This window comes from Polyergus mexicanus, unplaced genomic scaffold (genome assembly GCF_030449975.1).
Source record: "Polyergus mexicanus isolate NDT 795.1 unplaced genomic scaffold, iyPolMexi1.0 SCAF_2, whole genome shotgun sequence".
Classification (NCBI taxonomy): domain Eukaryota; kingdom Metazoa; phylum Arthropoda; class Insecta; order Hymenoptera; family Formicidae; genus Polyergus; species Polyergus mexicanus.
In genome coordinates this window covers 2,428,311-2,440,423 of record NW_027223322.1, presented here as the reverse complement: position 1 = coordinate 2,440,423, position 12,113 = coordinate 2,428,311, and the positions used below count along the sequence as shown (strand labels likewise).

At 31.2% G+C, this 12,113-nt stretch overlaps 3 protein-coding genes across 5 annotated transcripts in view; 2 read left to right on the top strand and 1 right to left on the bottom strand.

The window, feature by feature from the left end:
* LOC138944105 (uncharacterized) overlaps positions 1 to 6,329 on the bottom strand; it is a 95,963-nt gene extending 89,634 nt beyond the window's left edge. The window contains exon 1 of the transcript XR_011448653.1: positions 6,259 to 6,329. The gene's annotated coding sequence lies outside the window, so the exon portion shown is untranslated. The remainder of the gene's footprint in view (positions 1 to 6,258) is intronic.
* The window catches only part of Twin (CCR4-NOT transcription complex subunit 6-like twin), a 219,388-nt gene that overhangs the window by 111,259 nt on the left and 96,016 nt on the right, over positions 1 to 12,113 (top strand). The window lies entirely within an intron of this gene.
* LOC138944139 (CCR4-NOT transcription complex subunit 6-like) overlaps positions 1 to 12,113 on the top strand; it is a 383,005-nt gene that overhangs the window by 341,643 nt on the left and 29,249 nt on the right. The gene's annotated exons all lie outside the window — the stretch shown is intronic.

The window sequence follows — 12,113 nt, the reverse complement described above, 5'->3', positions numbered from 1 at the left end:
GAAAAAAAAGCGGGAATGTACATATATAATATTTTTAAGTGTATATTTAATTTTTATTATAATAAAATATTTGTGTGCGCGCTTTCGGAAATATTGTTTGATAGTATAATATAAAGTTTGCAAAATATCGATATTTACAATAATCTAGAAAATATGTTCGTTGGGAAACTTGATTTTAATTTAGATTTAATTTTAATTGTGCATTATCATAAAATTTCTAAGCAAAATATTCTCAAATACTTTTGTTTAGCGAATATATTGCGAATCTTTCGAATTTTGTGTGCGAAGATGTTCACTTATATTACATATATATGCATTTGTATTGGTATTTAAATTACAAAGTAGCACATTTTACAAATCTTTGTAAGTATTTATTTTCTAACTACACGTGCCGTGTTGTGTAATTTCTCGTATACCGAAAAAGCGAATACCGAAGCAAAGAAATACAACGTTGAGAGATGCGAGAACCCCATTGTCCGTATCCTTTATTTGTATCGTCGATCGATGCCCTGCGCTTGTATCACGCCGAGTGAATCCAATTCTCGTTCTAGCTAGATGAAAAAACAAAAGAAAAAAAAAGCGGGTTTTCGTTATCGAGCGATTCGCATCGAGCTTCTTTCGCGGCGAACCGCAACTTTTTCGAAGCGTGGTGTTGTCGTTTGCGTTCGCGTTGTTCGCGTTTAGATGGGCGAGCTTCTTATTTGCATGTGTAACATCGAATGGAGAACTCTCGGGGGACCCTCTACAAGATCGGTCTATCGTTATCTTGTAATCATATCTTCCTTTGACCACACGCGGTATCGATTGCCGACAAACCGACCGGCGGCTAGCTCCGTTCTTCGCGTCTCTCTCCATTTCTCTTTCTCTGTATATATGTATGTGTATTCATCTACGCGCGTGTATATGTGTGTCTGCTAGATTTAATTCACTTAACTCGAACTATGCGCTGCTTCTCGAAATCACCTGGCTGTAGATGAGAACTCGCGCGCTTCTCGGAAACTTCGATATCACGAAACCGAAAATTAATTTGGGGTATTTCAATGTAGAGTTCATAATAAATTCGTTGTTCTTATTATCGCGAAGTACATATATCTCGGAAAATACGAAGAAATATCGAAACGACGATTTGCCGATAATTATTTACCCATTAAATACACATAGACATATATAATTCGCATCCCCTGTTGACATTTATTTTTTTGTACAAAAGAGAAAAATTCCTGCAAGTAAATGCGGGAGTAATCTAAACATTGTATATCTTAAATAGTATATATATATATATATATATATATATATATATATATATATATATATATATATGTTATTATATCCCTACATCCCTACATCATAAATATAATCGCAATGCAATAATATTAATAGGGTTCACTATTTAGTTTTTTACGAATTTTTACTCCGTTGCGATCATAAAGGAAATATCATTCCGAAACGAACATTTTAGTTTTCACAGATATACAAAGAAATTAGTTTCAGAACTGAATAAACTTTATCCTGCATCTCGTGCACTCCGTCACTCTCTAGCGCAGTATTTACATAGAGAAGTTAAACGGTGAGTTCGATTGAGTTACGTTATCGTATCTCCCGTTGACTACTTGGACGATGGTGGCTCGTGCATGGAGGTACCTTACCCATCGAGTGGATTTAATTCACTTAACCCTAGGTCCCAGTTTAATTGCGTAAGCTAGCTTTCTCGCCGTACCCGACCATTAAAAGCTCGAAGGGCTCGCAGAAGGGTGATTTGGCAGAAGGGAACAAAATCTAATCGATTGCTTCCACGAAGGTGCTCCGGTCCGACTGCTTTCGAGAGAGAAAGGCAGGGACAGAGAGAAAGAGAGGGGAACATATTATACGTTATCGCGATGGAATAGAACACCGATCCTTTATACATTGCTAATGGAATCCCGCTGATCGACCAATTCTATTAACGATAAGATTACCGGTAGTTCTCTCTCGCGGTGGCAGCTGTCACTTGTGTTGCGAGTAGTTTTGTGTCAGCATTCGCGCGTCACGACGATTAACGTGAAAGGCGGTTAACGCCCGTGATATCTCATCTCGAGTCAAATATCTAGTTTCTCTAGGCTTTTAAATCTACGATCTACAGACGCTTAGATCCTAAGATCCTTGATTAAATCTTTCAATCTTAAGAGATTCCTGGACTTTCAACCTTTTAATCATTAGATTATCTCGTTTAAGAATTAGAGAAGAATCTCTTTCTTTGTATTTTAATTTATAGAATGTTTGTTCGTTATTATTCTTAAAACGTTTTCAAATTTTAAAATCGCTAGGTTTATATGTTTCTAACATTTTTGAATTCAAGAAATTGAGTTTAATTAATCTAAACTTTAATTTAAATTCTATTCTAATTATATATTCTATTTAATTCTCAAATTCCAAATATCCTTTCTAAAATCTCGGTTTTTTTTTATAGTTAGAGATTTTTGAACAAAAAAGAGTGTTAAAAATTTTACATTTTTTGGAGCCTTTAAACACGCAAAATGTTGTGTTTTTGTAATCGTGGTTTATTTTCATGCATTTGTTAATTCCGAAAATCCACGTACTTTATCCCAACGCGATGAAAGGCAGATTCTCGCGTATGAATGACCATTTTTTAATTTTTCACCAGTTGCCATTGCGGCGAACGATGCACGTGTGCCTCGTGAGCCCGATACACGTATGTCACGCGTTATATCGATCCGCGAGCGCGATAAATGGAATTTCGAGTAAGCCACGGCGGGTAACAACGCGCGTTGTACAGACCTTTTTTTCACGGACAGAGACCGAATATTACGGATATTGGTCAGAGCATGGAAACACGATAAAACATATTTCCGCAGATCTCTAATTAGAAAAAAAGTGTACATTAACCATGTAAGAGAAATATTTTTTCCACGCCTGTACAATCGAGAGCTAACTTTTTGCCATGTATTGTAACTATTATTACGTCTTTATTTTTTATTTTTTTTATTTACTGTATTATCTATTATTTAATATTTTGATTTTATATTAAATAGAATTAAAATGAAACAATATGATATGTAAGATGAGATATTTATATGCCACGCAACCAGCATTGATCCCTAAGCGTTCCAAAAAAAGATCTTTAAATTTATATTTAATTTTAAATTTTAGTTCGAAATTTAACTTTTAAAAATTCTAGTTGGCATCTAAATGCGTTTCGATTGAAGTATAATACAATCTCGCGGGAATTAAAGAACTGGACGGATCAATAGAATTAAAACATTCTTATTTATTTTATTTTACTTTAATTCACAAATTAATTATTCATTTTATATTTTAAAAGGCTAAAAGCGTGAGCGTTTTGCGCAATGTCAAATTCATATATTAGATCTATTAACTTTTGACTTAGCTGATCCGTTCAATTTCTCTTTAAGTCCGAAAACGCTATTAGACGCGTTTTCATCTTTCGGTTCGCGTTCCACACTCAAGTCACGTCGTATCCGCGATGTAAAACGCGATGTACACAAACTGCGTCTGGCTTTAACCGTGCGAGATCATCTGGCGGTAAGAGGAGCGCATCTTAAATATTAAGCGGTCCATCGATCGTCCGCGACTAAACACACAACAGAAAAGGAGAGAGTGAGAAAGAAAGGGAGCGAAGGGGAGGAGAGAGAGAGAAAGAGCAGTTCGAGATTAGTTTGGACGATATCTCAAAGGGATTATTCTTTTACCGAGTCGGATAACTCTGTCTTCTCGTGTCTTCCCTTTTACGTTTTGCCCCTCTCTCTTTCTCGCAAGAAACCCGCTTTTACGAGGACGATTTATACATTTATGAAATTTTTGAATGGCTTTCCGCGACACAGATTCCCGTCTACAATGTAGAAAGCATACGAGAAGTTAAGTTATTCCTCCCGATATATAAGGAGGAAGTAATATGGAAAATGAGAGAGAGAAATTTTATTTATTTCTTTTTTGATTTAGCTTCGTTTTTTATATAATATCATATATTAAAAAATGTCATTAATATTATATATATACTGGTATATTATATTTTAAAACTCTGTAAATACGCTTGAGCAAAAGTTTCGAATTATAGTAAGCTATTTTGAGCTCTGACTTTAACCAACTATTTCTTTTCGTTGTGAAAAATTCTAGAAAAGTGCCACGGTATTTGCATATTGTGGCACAAAAGTAAAACAAATATTTATCTTGCTATTGCGTTTTATCATTGCGTGCTTTGGATTTTATATTGATAATAAAAATTTCATAAAAACATGATTAAGCGTTCGATACCTCTCTAATATTCCTCATATATATAGTATCTTATGTCTAAAATAATATTCTCAACTTTCCATATTATTTCAAAATTATAAAATAATAAAATGAAAAAATTTATTACTCACTGATATATATATATATGTATAAATTAAGACAAAATTATCAATATTTCGAAATAATTATATTGAGCATCATTGAATTTATTTAGTGTAATCAAATATTTCATAAAAATATTACATAATTTACTAATAATTTACTAATTAAAAATATTTTTCGGCAAACAGAAATTTTTAATAAAATATAATAAAATAATAAAGATCAAATATATATATATTCTAATGTACGCAATTATAAATCCCTTAGAAACAATGCTTAAATTGTATTTATTATGTACATATGTGTATATCTAAATATAAAACATACTATCTCTTAAACTGAATCAGTGAAAATAACTAATTGTAAATAACTAATAATAAAATTGTGTCACTAAAACAGTGACACAAGATACATTGACTTTTCTTATTTAAGAGGATATTGTACCTCAAATATTATAACGTTATTTGTGAATTATTTATATAGATATAAATACATTTTTTAAATTTCCAAATAATATTTTTTTAGAAGATATAGTTAGAGAAGATGTTTTATATATTTAAATAAAAATCTTATCAATGAATTAATTTAATATATATTAATTAAAATGTCATTCTCTTTATAGCTGAGAATTAAAAAAATATATAAACAATGTGCTTTTACTTTTTATGCAAATTATATTGATTGCTTTAATTGCAATATATCAATAATATATTAAGCACCTTATTAAACCTTCAATAAATTGACTTTCAAGAAAACACTTGGAATTACATCAACGTTATAATTGCACATATCATTACATAATTGAAATGATGAGAGTTGGACATATAAATAAATATATTATTTCACATTTTCAGTGTGATGTGCGATGTCTAAATGGTTGAAAATTGTGAAGAAAGTGTATCGGGAGATTTTGTTTTATTTTTTATCTGCGTATCGAGTTCGTGGAATCGAGGAGGCCGAGCGCTGCTCGCTCGAGCACATGCCTTTTTAGGAATTAGAGATAAGATAACGCGAGAAGGATGCGAGAAGAAAGTCCAGAAGGCCAGATGTTTCGCGAGAATCGACGAGTCTTAAAATTTCCGAAATATTGCTTTGAGAAATCGGTTTTCAAAAATAAAACAATTAATATAATAATACTTTTGGGCAGTTAATATTATAAATGACATTCTTGTTTAAGAATATAAAAATACACTTGAAAAAAAAAAATAATCGGAAGAAGAAAAAAAATATCAAATTTATCACAGCGCGAACGAATCTCATCTCGAATTTTCCACAGTATAAAAGAAATGATAGAAAAAAATTTTATATATATATATATATATTTTTTACATTCATTAACTATTATACATATTTAATATTTCAAGTATTTTTGAAAATGAAATAGCACATTTTTTTTTTATACGCGTTTATATTTTATATTATTTATAATGACGTAGAAAAGTGGAGATCGGTAAACAATTACTTTCACAAATAATTTATTAATAAGTTAAATAAATTATACATGCTTTTTACCTTATGATTGCTGTGTTGTTGCCCGACCATTTTCTTCTGTTATATGTATATCTTTTATCGCTCTTAGCACTCGCGCAATATCCCCGATAATACGATTAATTACGATCGCGCGCGACATTGCACGACACTCCCGATATTAATTATATATATACGCGACACGTGTACTTTAATATATTGCGGGAGAACGACGCGAAAACTATGATCGTACGATGATTCATTCCTCCTTGAAATAAGATAAAGCGCACGAAATAACTCAATCTAACCCTAACTTCACGTACCACAATAAACGGTCGTCGCCTTATTACGTTTACAAGTCGTTAAACACGTCGTTAAAAATAATCACTCACGCGGGCTAATATATAATCCCTATTTATAATAATTATATAAAATACTCACACGTTTTCCGGTATCTCCGCGTTTCAAAGCGTAACACGACGACGTGTCAAACATGACTTACGCCGATGAATCTCCGCGCGCGAATGACAACAAAAACAAGACTGGTAAACAACGGTGAACTACGCCGCAAAAAAAACGAACGCCAAATATCGCGCGATAGTTACTACGCTTTATTGATATATTTAACGTACGCTACAAAATAATAGATTCTGAATACTCTGTTCTCCCTGATTTTCAAATTAATTATATTATAATATAATAAACGGTTAATGTATCGCGATCTCTCTCTCTCTCTCTCTCTCTCTCTTCCGTTACTGAATTCACGACTCTGCGATTCATGTATTACTACGCCTTTTCAAACTGAGTGATCGATTAATTATTACACTTTTAAATTGACGAACAGCTCAAAGTGCGATACAAAAATATGTTAATAAACGTTTAATATATTATATCTTTTTGTTATTTAAATCATTCGATGATATATATATATATATATTTTTTTTTTTTCTACGCGTTTTCAAACTGAAAAAGGCGAGCAAATTACTTTATTAAACACGCAACGCACTTATATATTCTGTTTATTAGTGTACCCGTAATCATAATTAACAGTGCTTTTCGCGAATGAATGCGGAGATTGTTTTATTACGATCTTTACAAGCGATTGCTTGCGTTCGAATATATCATATATCGCGCTTTAAGCTTTTCGGGGTAAACGTTATTAGCCAATCACTTTTGAGAACGCATAGTAATACGTAAGACTGAGATAAAGAAAGAGAGAGAGAGAGAGAGAGAGAGAGAGAGAGAAATATCACGATATATTAACCATTAAGAATTAATATATAAAATTCAAGATAAAATAGCTTTCAGCATACGAGCGATTGTTTGCATTCGAATATATCATATATCGCGCTTTAAGCTTTTCGGAATAAACGTTATTAGCCAATCACTTTTGAGAACGCATAGTAATACGTAAGATTGAGATAAAGAGAGAGAGAGAGAGAGAGAGAGAGAGAGAGAGAGAAATCTCACGATATATTAACCATTAATAATTAATATATAAAATTCAAGATAGAATAGCTTTCAGCATATATTATTTTATATAGAGCGTTAAATATTTCGTGACGACAACAAGATAATAGCAAAGTGCTGTGTTGGTTTTTTTTTTTTTTTTGACGCGCTTTGTTTTTACGCGCCTTGTTTTGTTGGTAACATCGTTTTCTCGTCACTTGCGCGGCGAGACTCGACGAAGTATGTCGCGTTCTAACGTGTCTCGTATTACGCATCGAAACTCGCGATTTTACGAAGATACCGGAATCCAGGATATGTAAAACCCGATTATTGTGTATAATTATTACAAATAGCGATTATTAGAGTCCGCGTGACTAATTATTTCTCGGCGATTAACGACCAGTAAACGTAACGAGACGACGACCGTTTATCGCGGTGAGTGAAGTTAGGGTCAGGTTGAGTTATTTCGCGCGCTTTATCTCATTTCAAGCAGGAGTCGAAGCGAACGGGGATGGGACTTATAGAGAATCATTGTACGATCATAGTTCTCGCTTTGTTCTCTCGCGATATAACAAAGTGCGCGTCGCGTACAATTGATATTAGGAGTGCCGTGCAAAGTATCGCGCGATTATTGTATTCTTTCAATTAGTATACGAGACGATTATAATTAATCGTCTTTCCGGGAATGTGAATACCAGTGCTAATAAAAAGTAAGAATAATGAATAGAAGAGGAGAAAAACAGCCGAAATATCCGGCGATAGCGGGGCAATTCTCTCTCTCTCTGAGGTTAGAAATTTATATTTATTTTATATTAAATATGATTGTATATCTGTAATAAATGCTGTATAAAGATATAAATTTAAATAATAAAATGAGATTTAAATTATTACTTGTGAAAATTAATTGTTATTTTATCTTGACGCGATAGTGGTCTCTATTTTACATCATTGTACAATATATGTATAATGTACCATATATAATATATTATATTTTATTTTCATAAGTACTTAAAATATTTAATTAAATAAATTAATGATTTATAATAATTAATAATTTTTAAAAATAATAATGTATAATATAGTATAATTAATAAATTTACACACAGATATGTATACATATGCAAAATATATAATTTCAACATTGTTTTTAAAAGACTTTTTAGACACTAATTATTTAGATCATGTGTGTGTATATTTATAAATTATAGAATAATCAAACGAAAATGAAAGAAGGAATATTTTAAAATCATACACAACTGATTTCTAACTGATTTATTTATTAAATAACACGTCCATGATTGGTAACCGGTGTTGTTCTTACAATACGCTGGTTATTTTAATTTTTCGTAGCCTATTTATCATTCTATTCATATTTATTAATAACTGTACAATAGCATCTTTTGAGACTTTTCGAAACAACAGAAAAAAATATAGTTTAAAAGTTGTGAGGGAGGGGGAGGAAGGATTAGGAATGTGTGTAACTTTACATATTTCAAAATATATATTCTGCATTTTGTATTAAAGATACAAGTGTTATGATACTCCCTAAGATCATAAGAAAACGAAATTTCTTAGGAGTCAGAATTTGGAAGGGCTTATTAATTATTGCTCATATCAAGCTTGGGAACGTTACTCTAGAAAAGTAAAAGGTACTCTATAAAAGTTACCGTTACCGTTATTTTTTGTAAAAAGTAACTCGTTACCGTTACTCCGTTACTGATTTTAAAAAGTAACGCGTTATCGTTACCGTTACTTTTTCGTTACTTTTTTGTTTTTTTTATGCTGAAATAAGCTATTACAATAGATTATAAAATTATTTAATAATCAATATTAAACGTAATAATCTATGTTACAATTAAAAACTCTAAATTAGTGTCTATATATAGCAAGCGTTTTTTTATATTAAACTTATTTAATGATTCTAATTTTTGATGTTAATATCTTTACTTTTTAATACACTTATCTTTATAGGAATTTAAATTGTAATTTACAAATTTTAATTTTGTCGAAAATTTTTATCAGACATTGTTTTTAAATATTGATAAGAGAAATATTGATATTATTAAGAGTGTATTTCAATATTCACTATCAGTATTGTGAAATCTATAATTTACGTTACTATAGATTATCAGTACTGGCAGCGACTATCGGAATGCAGCCTATGATAGAAAGCTATTGTACAAAATATTTTTCAAAAAATACATATATAAGAGAATAAACAACCAAAAAATAACGATAAAAGTAACGGCTAATTCATTACCGTTACTGTAAAAATGTAATAAAAACGTTACCGTTACCGTTACAAACAGAAAAAAGTAACGATTGTTATCGAAAAAAAGTAACTGTAACAGTAACGACGTTACAAATTACTTCCCGACCCTGGCTCATATGTGTATAATATACGATTAAATATTTCTGACAATCATTCCCGCATGTTGTGCTAGAAAATTAGAATACTCTGATATTCTTTTCGAAATCCCCCCCCTCTCTCTCTCCCCCCTCCCCCCTCCCCCCTCTCTCTTTTACACGGACACAGACACACACACATACACGCACACAAAAACACACACATACTACAGAAATAAAATAATTTGTCATACGATACGATGTATATACTACACGGCTAAACAAAAGCTAAATTTATATAAGTTTAATGGAATATAATAAGTCTAATATATTGAACTATTAAATTCCATTATTCCATTTCTTGATTTCATCTGCTTGTTCATCTTCGCGTCGAGCATTCGCGAAAGAGCGTCATTAAACTCAACTTTGACAATTCGATCTAATCTAAATTGCGGAGCAGTCCTTTGGAAGAAATTAATGAGTGGCGGCAATTTGTCATTATCGCGTATAAACGCAAACCATGATTATCTCGTTTTATCTATAAAACTTTAGCCATGCCTTCATGTTTACATTCAGACAGGAAGTATGCAAAATGATCGGCACCGCAACATACGCCGCGTTACGTGCAAAATTATTCGAGAATTGAGAGAACAAAATTCGTATTTTGCGGGATCCCGACGTGTCCCGAATACCCCCGACCGACAGAGTTATAGATGCATTATGTAAATGTAAATAATTCTGTGATTTGTAACAATTCTGATTCACTCAGTATTTTCGGTCTCCATTTTACTAACAACGTGTTAAAAAGAAAGATATATATTCGTAGAAATGTATAAATTTTAAATTTAACGAATAGAATATTCAAGGGAAATTAAAAAATAAAGGATATGAAGGAACAGCAAAGGATCTACATATCTATGATCCGATTAAATTATTATATTATATGAATTATTGAACAACTTTTATATCGATATTAGTTTTAACATAGAATTTAAAGGGAAGAATATTTTGTTTTCATTTCTCATTCATATTGTCGATTGAGAAATAAGTACCGGAATACGATGAGGATTGGCGCGAGGTATGGATTCATTTGCATATTCCTGCTCTCCAGACAATCGAATCCAATTATGACGCTTCAGTGACCACGATTGCAGGATTGCTTCTGACGTAAACGCATGATCTGAATCCGGTTTTCAGAACTATAGCGCATGCAAACGGAAAGAAATATTACTTCATACTTGAAAATTCGTATTCAGTTATGTTGGACGATTCTTACAGATACATATATATTATATATTGTCAGATATATATTTTCATATTGCCATCAAAAGTAAAATGTAAGCACACATGATATTAAAAGTGCAGCAAAAAATTAAGAAATAGCGAATTTTAAAGACTAATTGACATAATAATATATAGAATTTATCGGAAAAAAAGAAAAAAAGAGAAGCAAAGAGATCTAAATTTAAAACAGTTTAAAAATTTAAATATAGTTGAATTTTATTTTAAACATTTTTTATTTCTTCTATAAAAAACTTTGTTTACAAAAATATATAAGCACATATATATATATATATATATATGTATAATACATCGGATTTATTCAAGCATATCTTAAAATAATATTGTACTTTTTTTTTTTAACAGAACTATCGAATCTAAATTTACTTACTGTTATTTTATTTATTACTGTGTAACAAATTAATTCTATCTTTTCTTTCATTATTTTTCTCTTCATATTTTTTCATCTATTTTATTTATTTATTTATTTACTGTTATATCTATATGCGAGATAAAATTTTACTAATTGTAAGATGAAATATTTATCGATACAAGATGCGTTCGGTAAATCAAGCCACGATGAAAGATTCGGTCATCCGAGCAATCTACGTGACGGAATGTCAAATTGGAAAATGTCATTATGTAGAACAATTTTATCGATCGTTAGCGGTCACTTTATTCATCTCGACATATGTTATCTCGCGAGCGGAAAAATCATTGCCTCAAGCCGCAGTTCAACGTGACTGGCTGACGGATTGATCTTGAAATCGATACTAAAATAATTAGTTTTTCATGTTTCTACATATCTACACGATTACACTTTACGTTCTGTGTTAGACGTATGTATTTACATATTGATTTTCTAAAAAAAATCTCGCATAATGGTTTTCTATTAATAAACTCATTCATCATTTTATGTATATAATAATTTACAGTATAAATATAAATCAATATATTTCTTCTCGTATATACAGTTTTTTGCCTTTACGCTAAAATATACATATATTGATTCATGACCTGCCAGTTTGAATGGAGAAATATTTATTCGCCGGACTCGCAGCCTCTGTTAAATCGTACAGGCAGTTTTTCATTCACTCGACAGGTATTTGCATTTTGATTGCCGCAACTCGAAGGCCACGAGAGTTACGCTGATTAAGAATTTGTAGCTTGATCTAAAGTATCTTTTTGAAATATGAAAGTTGATTAATAGGCATAATCAA